General features: G+C 43.5%; 1 long non-coding RNA gene across 2 annotated transcripts; it reads left to right on the forward strand.

Moving 5' to 3' along the window:
- Positions 1-866: 866 nt before the first annotated feature.
- On the forward strand, positions 867-7887 carry LOC147441274 (uncharacterized). Of its 2 annotated transcripts, none has more exons than XR_015184311.1 (2): positions 867-2229; positions 5415-7723. It is a non-coding gene; the product is annotated as an uncharacterized LOC147441274 (long non-coding RNA). The 2 variants fall into 2 exon arrangements; XR_015184310.1 differs by lacking the exon at positions 5415-7723 and adding an exon at positions 7735-7887 and having other exon boundaries at positions 1171-2229.
- The last annotated feature ends 887 nt before the right edge of the window (positions 7888-8774 follow it).

The following is an 8774-nucleotide window of genomic DNA, read 5'->3' on the forward strand; positions in this document are numbered from 1 at the left end:
GGTGGAATTTGCCTTGGTTACCCATTGTGGAGGGTATTAGTGGGTGATTGATGTCTGTTTCCTCTTGCTATGCACAAAGCGGTGTACCTATCTTTTGCTGCACTATAGTTCGTCGTCTTCCCCGCCTAAGATGTGCGACGCGCGCATGCACATGCAACCCGCTTTTCCCTTGTTCTAAAATAGCTCGGATACCACTGAAAGGAGGAGAGTAATGCAGTGTGCTAGTCTCCACCCAACTATGCTATCTTATAGCCTCCCCTAGCATACACATTGTCCGGTTGTGCTAAGCCTTGCCTGTAGGACTGGTGTCCTTACACTCCCCATTCCTAGTAGTAGCGACTCATGTAGTCTCTTCATTGAAATCCACCATCCTTTAGTAACCCTGAAGCTTACAAAAAAGGCAACAACCCTACCATCATTCACCCAAAATGCTACTTCAACATCCTTATGTGCCTCAACTTCACCATGGCGTCCAACACAATCAAGTCACCTGTTTGTTCTCATTGGCACCATTGGGGTACCTCTTTTTCTAGCCCTTCAGTAAAGTAACAAATCCTTTCTTTCCCTAGATTCATTGTTGCTCCCAATACACCATAACTCTTGCTATTGTCACATTGTCGGCAATCTCTTCCACCACATTTCGCTAGATTCTTCATGTCATTGACATTTGAGCCCTCTCCTAAGGGGGGAATGGGAAGATGTCCAAGTTTGATCTCTAAATGTGGATCCTTCTCAATGTGTACAAGCAAGAGTTGAACACTTCAAATCAATATGTTTTTATCATTCAAATCATCCTAGATGGAAAATGAATCAAGAAACAAAGAATCTACGCCCATTAGTTACACTTGTAATACATTTAATGCATCTCATGCAAGAAGCACACTCTACTCTCAATTGTACAAACAACTCCCATCTATAAAATCCATCCGACGTATGTAGGCGTGTTGTAATGTGAAGTAAGCCAGAAGGCTTTTACACCCATTGTAATCTCAATTTTTGTGTATTCCACCCGTTTAGATCTCAATCCACACCAGTATTTAAAGAGGATCTCGTGAAGGAATAAATGATTGGTTGTATCTCTTCATGCACGCCTTTGTATCTCTTCAGGCACACCCTGTAAAAAATGAGGGTATCAAGTAGAGACGTGGAGGCCTCAGCTTGCTCGCTCATTTGATCTTGGGATGAGACTACTCACATGCAGGGCGACGCCTCTACTGACACCAAAATTCCAATAGGGCTCCACATCCAAGGCCACACCTCTATAAGGCCGATTACACATCGCCTGCCCAAAGTCGGGCGCATTGGTGTGGACTTTAGGCACAAAAAGTTGAGCGCCCAAGAGAATGGATAGCAAAACTTCCCTGTCCAAGGTTAGGCCAGGATGGAACTCACGTCACAACAACAGGCGCAACCAGTAGGCTACAGGTGTCTCACTGAAGCCAAGTCTATTCATTTAATATTGAGTCCAAATTGGGCATGCAAGTGTGAAAAACATGCCGCCCACCCCCAAAAAGATGGTTCTCTCTCTCTCTCCCTCTCTCACACACAAAGAAGCTGCTTACCTACACTCAAGCTTACTAATGGACCCTTCCAACCAGGCCAGGACCTTTGGGACTTTGCCCTGCGCCACTTGGGTTATGGAGCTCTCTCCCCGGCGCCCGCTCCTATCGTGCAGGGGTTTCTCCTTTGCACCAAAAATTATATTTTCCATGCTACCTTCTTTGAGCTTGAGAGGGCTGCCACAATGGCCGATTTCACTCAGAGCTTTCCCTCCTCAATCTGCTCGACCTCCCTGCTTGGTTCAGGTTGTATTCGCTCGCCCAAGAGAATCCCCGGGGCGGCATCCAAAGGCTAAGGGAACTGGCCGCGAATCTCAAAACTATTGCAGAAGAAGATGAGAGAGAGCAGAAGGAATGGTTGGAACAATCTCCCAACCTCATGAGAAGGTTCATGGAAATCCATGGCAGAAACCTCCATAACGACCATGATAGCCCCGCCATCGGAAGCCACTAGCTCTCTCATACCCAACGACCTTGATGAAGAAGAGCAACAGCTTGCCAATCAAAGTTTTGCCATTGATAGCTCATCCCTCTTCATTCCAAAGAAACCAATGGAGACCTACACGGACCCCTTCATCCCCGGTCGCTTCTTGGAAATCCTCTTGGGAGATGCTCACCATAAGCCTTGGGTCTCTCAACAACTTCACTCTCATGGGCCCGCTCTCCGAAGGTTTGCTTCTTATGCTACTAAATAGTAAGGATAAGCAAGCTTTGAATATTGGATTACAACAAATCCTTGACTCTGTAACTCATGATCTAATCTCATTGAGAACTCCCTAATTGTTGCCCCTTTCACAATGTCTTGCTTTGAAAGTAACTGATTGCAAGGCATCCTATGGTTGCACAGTGGGTGTCAAGGGAGCAATCTCCACCAGAGGAAGGGACACCAATTACAGAACTCAAATATAAAACATCCACCGCCCCTTCCTAAAATATGGTTATGAATATGTAGGCCAAGGTGAAGCTTGCAAGGATGGTAATTATTTGTGGTTTAATCGTGCTCTGTGGATGACCATGAATCACCTTCCTGCTTTCTTCCCTAGCCCTAGCCTAAAACGCTCCACCATTGCGTTCCTCAATTGGATCGAAAAGGAGGCCCAAGAGGCAATTAAGGCCATGCTAATCCATCCTTTTTACAGGGACAAGCTCCAAGAAGCCATCAAGTATACATTAACTCTTCAATCAACATGCTCCCTCTGTTGGTCTCACTTTGGAAGTGGATAAATTCATCTACCAGGCTATTGCTCCTGCAAAAGAGGCGGATGCTCGCTTGGGGAAGAAGCCTCGCTTGGAACCGAGGCCGTGGGCGTCATTCGTATACACCGCAGAGACCTTCCCTTCTCTCTCGCAGCCTTGTTGGCCCCTCCTCTCGCCTTCGGACTCTGCCTTCAGTAGCTTTTCTCCTGCTCCGCTCCCCTCCCCCTCTTACCCTTCTTTCTCTTTGCAATCTTCCACCCCTGGGCAAGCTCGCCCTACCTTCTCTCAGAACTGTGCATCTAGCGCGAAAGCTTTAATGTATGATTAATCCGTCTTTTTTTAGCTTCTAAAGGGGGGCTTTTTTAGAAGCGTCTTTAATGTATGATTAATCCGTCTTTTTTTAGCTTTTTTTGCGACTTTGGGCAGTCAAAAACCTGCCCCCCCTTGTTGCTCGATTTTCTTTGGGCAGATTCTTCGTTGTCTAGCCCTTATCCCCAAGCCTACCCTCGTTTATAAGTGGCACGGGGTGTCACTCGAGGGATCGACGGCAGGGGCGCACGATTTGGGTCGTCGGATCGACACAACAAGGGGGGGCAGGTTTTTGACTGCCCAAAGTCGCAATGCATTCAGCAAGTCGCGATAGGGCAGGTGGTTAAGGTTGTGGGCTTACGGAGCTGGACGTCGTGGGTTCGAAGGGGAGGACGCGCAACAAGCAGCGCTGATTTTTTATTTAACTGGGTGTGTGATCAACGGTTGATCTTGCCCCTGCCGTTGATCCCGCGAGTCGTGCCCGTGTCAATTATCAACGAGGCAAGCCTACCTCTAAAGACCTTTTTGTTCCTGTCCTTTTTGCCAATCCCCTCCTAGATTTTGCCAACTTGAGCAGCTTCCTCTTATTGTTCTTTTTTGGCCTAAACATTTCTACCACCTTGGCTGGGGATGAATTTATGTTTAGCTGGACATTCGCGCCGCCGTCCCCCCCCCCCCCCCCCTTCCCGACCCCGCATTAAACTTGAGATTTGTAATGGGAGATCAGTCTTCACTTGCTTAAATGACTCGACCACTAATTGTCTATGTAAGCATTATCAACATGGCATTAACAAGTAATTTGGTCACATCTTAACTTCGGAGTTTGCACATTTTATGAGTCCTACACTTCACAAACTATTTTCACATGGACTGGGACATATTCCCACACAACCACATAATATGCTTGAAGCTTTTATGGAAATTTGCAAGGTTGTGGATCACCTTATCTCTCTAAGATGCATTTGCATCCCCCCTAAACACTCAATAGTCAACTTGCAACAAGCCCTCTACGGCTACTGCTGTAACTTCTTACCCATCAAGAGGCATCACAACACCCTCCCTCATATCTCCCTGGAGATAAACGCGCTCAAAAAATAATCTTTCATAACATACCTTGGTAAGGCAGCTAATAACCCCGTAATTATTTGTAAACAACTTATCATCTCAGAGGCTAATAAAAGACTCCAAGGCCCAGATTTTGAGCTATTGGATATGGATGTCAATACCACCTATCTCATATCCTAGCGGGTTTTTCACGCCGCATTACATCTCTTCATCACTCACTCCCCTTTATAAATGCCTCCTTCAAAAGTCACAAGGATGCTTTTAGATGGCTCAACTATGGGTCTACATGTTGCTATCTAAAATCTAGCTTCTGATGGCTTGTTTACTAAAAACTTGCACCCCTCTCCTAAAGCAAAGGTCCAAAAACCTTAAGCTTAAAGCCCTTCTTTGCCACAACCTTTTTCATAATAACTAATATCTAATTCTCCTAAATGATTTTCATGTTAAATTGATCATTTAATACGGGAAGTACCAGGGGAGAAAAATCTAGAATATTGGTTAGGCTAGCAGGCCGGTCACGATAGGGATCCAAAGAAGGGAAAATAGGGATCCAAAGGGGGGGGCCATCTGTAAAAGAGCAATGTGCATCAATGGGCTTCAAAGACCCTAAGGTTTAGCACATTAAGACTTACAAAATGCTAAGGTTCCAAAATTCAAAGGTAATGTCAAAAAGACCAAAGTGTGGAGGAATTGGATGGTCATGGGGAAGACTCAAAAATCTTCCCACATCCCTATCTAGGAGGGGGCGAGCCATATATGTAGGGGATGAGAAAGAAACACACACACTCTCTTCCAAGCTCCCTTTACACAAAGGGCATAGTGGACACATGTCAGCTTCCTAGCCCAGTTGCCCCTAAGGTACACTCAGATCCTATTGGATGGCCATAGAGGTGGACCAATGAGAATGAGTAAATTTAGTTTAATTCATTTAAAAACACTTGATAAAAGAACCAATAGAAATTAAGCTCTCTAGAAGACTATTGGACAGTCCCCCAAGGGTCCAATGAGCATTCAACAGCCCAATGGCTTGCCTGATTCCTATTGGCCAAAAGACTAAGAGGTCCAATGAGAGTTTAATTGCATTATTTAAATACCTAAAGCTCTCACAAAAGGGTAAAGGGGGACACATGTCACAAGGATATCACTTATGCTTCCTAATTGTCATTGGCTAAGCTTTGCAGGGGCCAAAAGGATACCAGCATGAGCAAATAGCAAGAGGGGTCGACCAAGAGAGAGAGAGAGAGAGAGAGAGAGAGAGAGAGAGAGGGCACTATTTTTTTGCAGGGCATTATCACACACACGCTCACACAATCTCATGTGTGAAGTAAAGAAAACTATCTCCTTCTCAAGCTTTAATGGAAAGCTCATCATCTACTCCAAGCTTGTGAGAAGGGAGGCCTACACCAACAACTCTTGGCTTTGTGATGCAAATCCAACCAAGAGCCAAGCTCCAATGCATGCTCATCTCCTCTATCATTCTAGTTACTAAGCTATGCTAAGATATTAAGAGTGATTATGTGAGGAGACATACTTCTTTCTCGTAAGAATACTCCTTCTTTCTCTTGATTTACTCTCATACCCCGCTGGCGCTCACCATCTTCGAAGGTGTGTGAAGTCTTGGGTCTGAGACCGTGAGGGAATTGATGTTGTGTTTTCAAGTGTAAGATTGGTGCTTGAAGCTTCCATCTTCATTGCACCAGCAAGTTATTGAAGTAACACAAAGTATTGTATTGTAAAATGTCTCTCTTGATGGGGGAAACCTATAATACAAAGCCTTTTGGAGGGGGGGCCAGCTCCATGTAAATTCAGTCCTCAACTGTTGTCAATAGCTTAATTTCTCTCTCTTTTTGAAGTATTGTTCATGCCTATCTAACTAGGTGTTATGCTTTTGTTGCTCTCTCCATCCAAGCATTCTTGCTATACTCGTCAGGAATCTAGTCTTAATGAAATGCTCAGTATGTCTATGTTATTTTACGCTACACACAAGTTACTAGACCTTTAATTGTTACAACCTTATTGTGCAATCATGGTGGATTGTAGACTCGATTTATGATTGTGTTCTTAACCTCCCCAAGCAAGCTAGCTCTCCCTGCTCAGGGGATGTAAAAAAATGCTACAAGAATATCTCTCACCATGGCCCACAAGGCCTCATAGACCACATTACTAAACTCATAAAAGCGGCCTTTTCCCTCCCTCACCTCCCTTTTGTCTCCTTTAAAAAATTGCCCACCCTTTGTGTAGAAGGTACTTGGTCAGCATACTCCTACAAGTCAGGCTTATCGTTCAATGAACTACAAGTGATTGAGCTAAAATCCTGGCTCATTAACAATATGTTTATTCAACACCAAGAGGTTGTATATTGGCAAACAAATGGCATCCCCATGGGGCTAGCTTGCTCCCCCCTTTGCTGCAATCTCTACTTGCATTCTTAGGAGTTTGATTTTGTAGCTATCACTCTCATTTCTCCTAACCCTAAACCTTTACTCTCCCAACTAGGAACTCCCTTCAGATACTTTGATGACATACTCATCATTGACTCTAAAAACCCTCACCTTTTCATTGATAACCACACCATCTACCCTGCTTGCCTCTCAATTGAGAGTACAGAAGGCCAAAACTCAAAATTTCTTAACCTTCAACTCTCAATTTATAACAAGCAACTCATTAAGCACCTCCCCAAAAAAGAGAACCTCTCTTTCCTTCCCATCAAGTATCTCCACAGGTCTAGTAATAGACCTTCGGAATGGGTGCAAAAAGTCATCTTATCCCAACTAAAGACTATTCTTTTTTGCAACACCCATGCTTCTGAAGCAGCCCACAATATAAAATCTCTCATCCAAGACTTTTGTAACAATGGTTTGAAAAATCCAAGTTATGGAGACTGGTTAGGGGTCACCTTCAAAAGTTTGTAGCCTCATTGCATACTTGCTCAATCTCAGAAGTTTTAGAGCACCTTACAATTGGAGGGCACTAGGACCCTTAGGGAGCCTAGTTCCCCCTATCAAAGAAACTAGGGATACTAAAAACTAGATCCTAGTGTGGGTGGAGGAGGGCCCCTCACTCTCTCTCCCTTCCTTCCCACAACCACCGCATAAAAACAACCCCCAGTTGTTGGACTCTTGGCATGGAGACCCCACCCTTATTTCAATGACCCCCAAAAAAATGGGTGAGCGTGGGTTTCTTCTCCTTAGGGAGGGTATCTCAAAAGAATTCAAACCCCATTTATTTTATGAATACACTTTACATAATATACTCCCCACTACCCCTTGTTTTCAAGCATTGAAAACCCCACTCCCCCCTCTCTCCACAACTCAGCTCAACCAATTTTTTTGGGAGTATGCCAAGACTGGAGAGATAGTATTTAAGATGAAAGCTCTATGTGCCTTTTTGTACAAACTTCACTTCCCCTCAAGGAAGTTGTTTACCTACACTCAAGCTTACTAATGGACCCTTCCAACTAGGTTGTATTTTCGTGGCTTGGTCTTAAATTTCCAATTGGTATTTGATCTAGGGTGACATCGATAACAAGTAGGGTCTTTCTACAACACTTGTCTTCCACTTTATGCACTAACTTCACTGCTTTTTTTGTGGGTGATGGTGGCAGGTAACAGGATGCTCCTTTCTCTTTATCATTTTCTTTAGGGAAATTCCACATCTACATCACCATCTCCTTGTAAAATCTTGGCTTGGTTGAGCTTATTTTAGCTCTTGGATGAGGATAATTTACATCTTGGGTCTTTTGCAAATGGTGTCTTTATCTCTTTATCATAAAAGAAATCTGATAAAAAAGGCTATTACAAACCTACTCTCTCTCTCTCTCTCTCTCTCTCTCTCTCTCTCTCTCTCTCTCTCTCTCTGCTAAAACATGAGATAAGTCTCTAATTGACACCCAAATTCTAGTTGGGATCCAATGGCCCTCTAATTGACACCCAAATTCCAGTCGGGATCCACGGTGTGGAAATAACCTGCATCCAAGGCCATCAAATGGGCAAGGGAAATTATTTGAGAATCACAAGGGAATGTTTGTTCTATTAGAAAGGAAGAAACAACATGAAGGCCATCAAATGGGTAAGGGAAATGATTTGACAATCACAAGGGAATGCTTGCTCTATTGGAAAGGAGAAAACGCTGTATGTTATGGATGTAAACATCTAGTTCATTGTGAAAGATTCTAAAAGAAAGAATCTAAAAGGTTCAAAAAACACCTAGAAGAATCTAAAAGGTTTAAAAGCATCGAGAATATTCTAGAAGTTCAAGAAGGTTTTAGAAGTATCTCACAGCTTGAGGAAGAACTTAGAAGGTTTTAAAATATCTAGAAGCTTGAGGAGATAGAAGAACTAGAAGGTTCTAAAAGATAGGATCTAAAAGCTTCTTAACCTCCCTATGCTTTAGTATAAAATAGAGGTTTTGAGCTAAAAAACCCTCAATCTTGCAAACACCAGTTGTGAGGCTCCTGCGAGGTAAATCCTCTTTTAGTTCCTATCTTTGTTATCTAGCAATGTTCTTGTAATTGAGTCTTCCTTTGTACTCCATTCTTGTAATCCAAGCTTTGTAATCAAGTTTCCTAATCAAGTATCAAGTTCTACAATCAAGGTCAAGTGTTTCAAACAATCAAACACCAAGCCTTTGTATCGTAAACACCTT

The sequence above is a fragment of the Adiantum capillus-veneris genome, chromosome 15 (genome assembly GCF_014529385.1).
Source record: "Adiantum capillus-veneris isolate H3 chromosome 15, ASM1452938v2, whole genome shotgun sequence".
Classification (NCBI taxonomy): Eukaryota; Viridiplantae; Streptophyta; class Polypodiopsida; order Polypodiales; family Pteridaceae; genus Adiantum; species Adiantum capillus-veneris.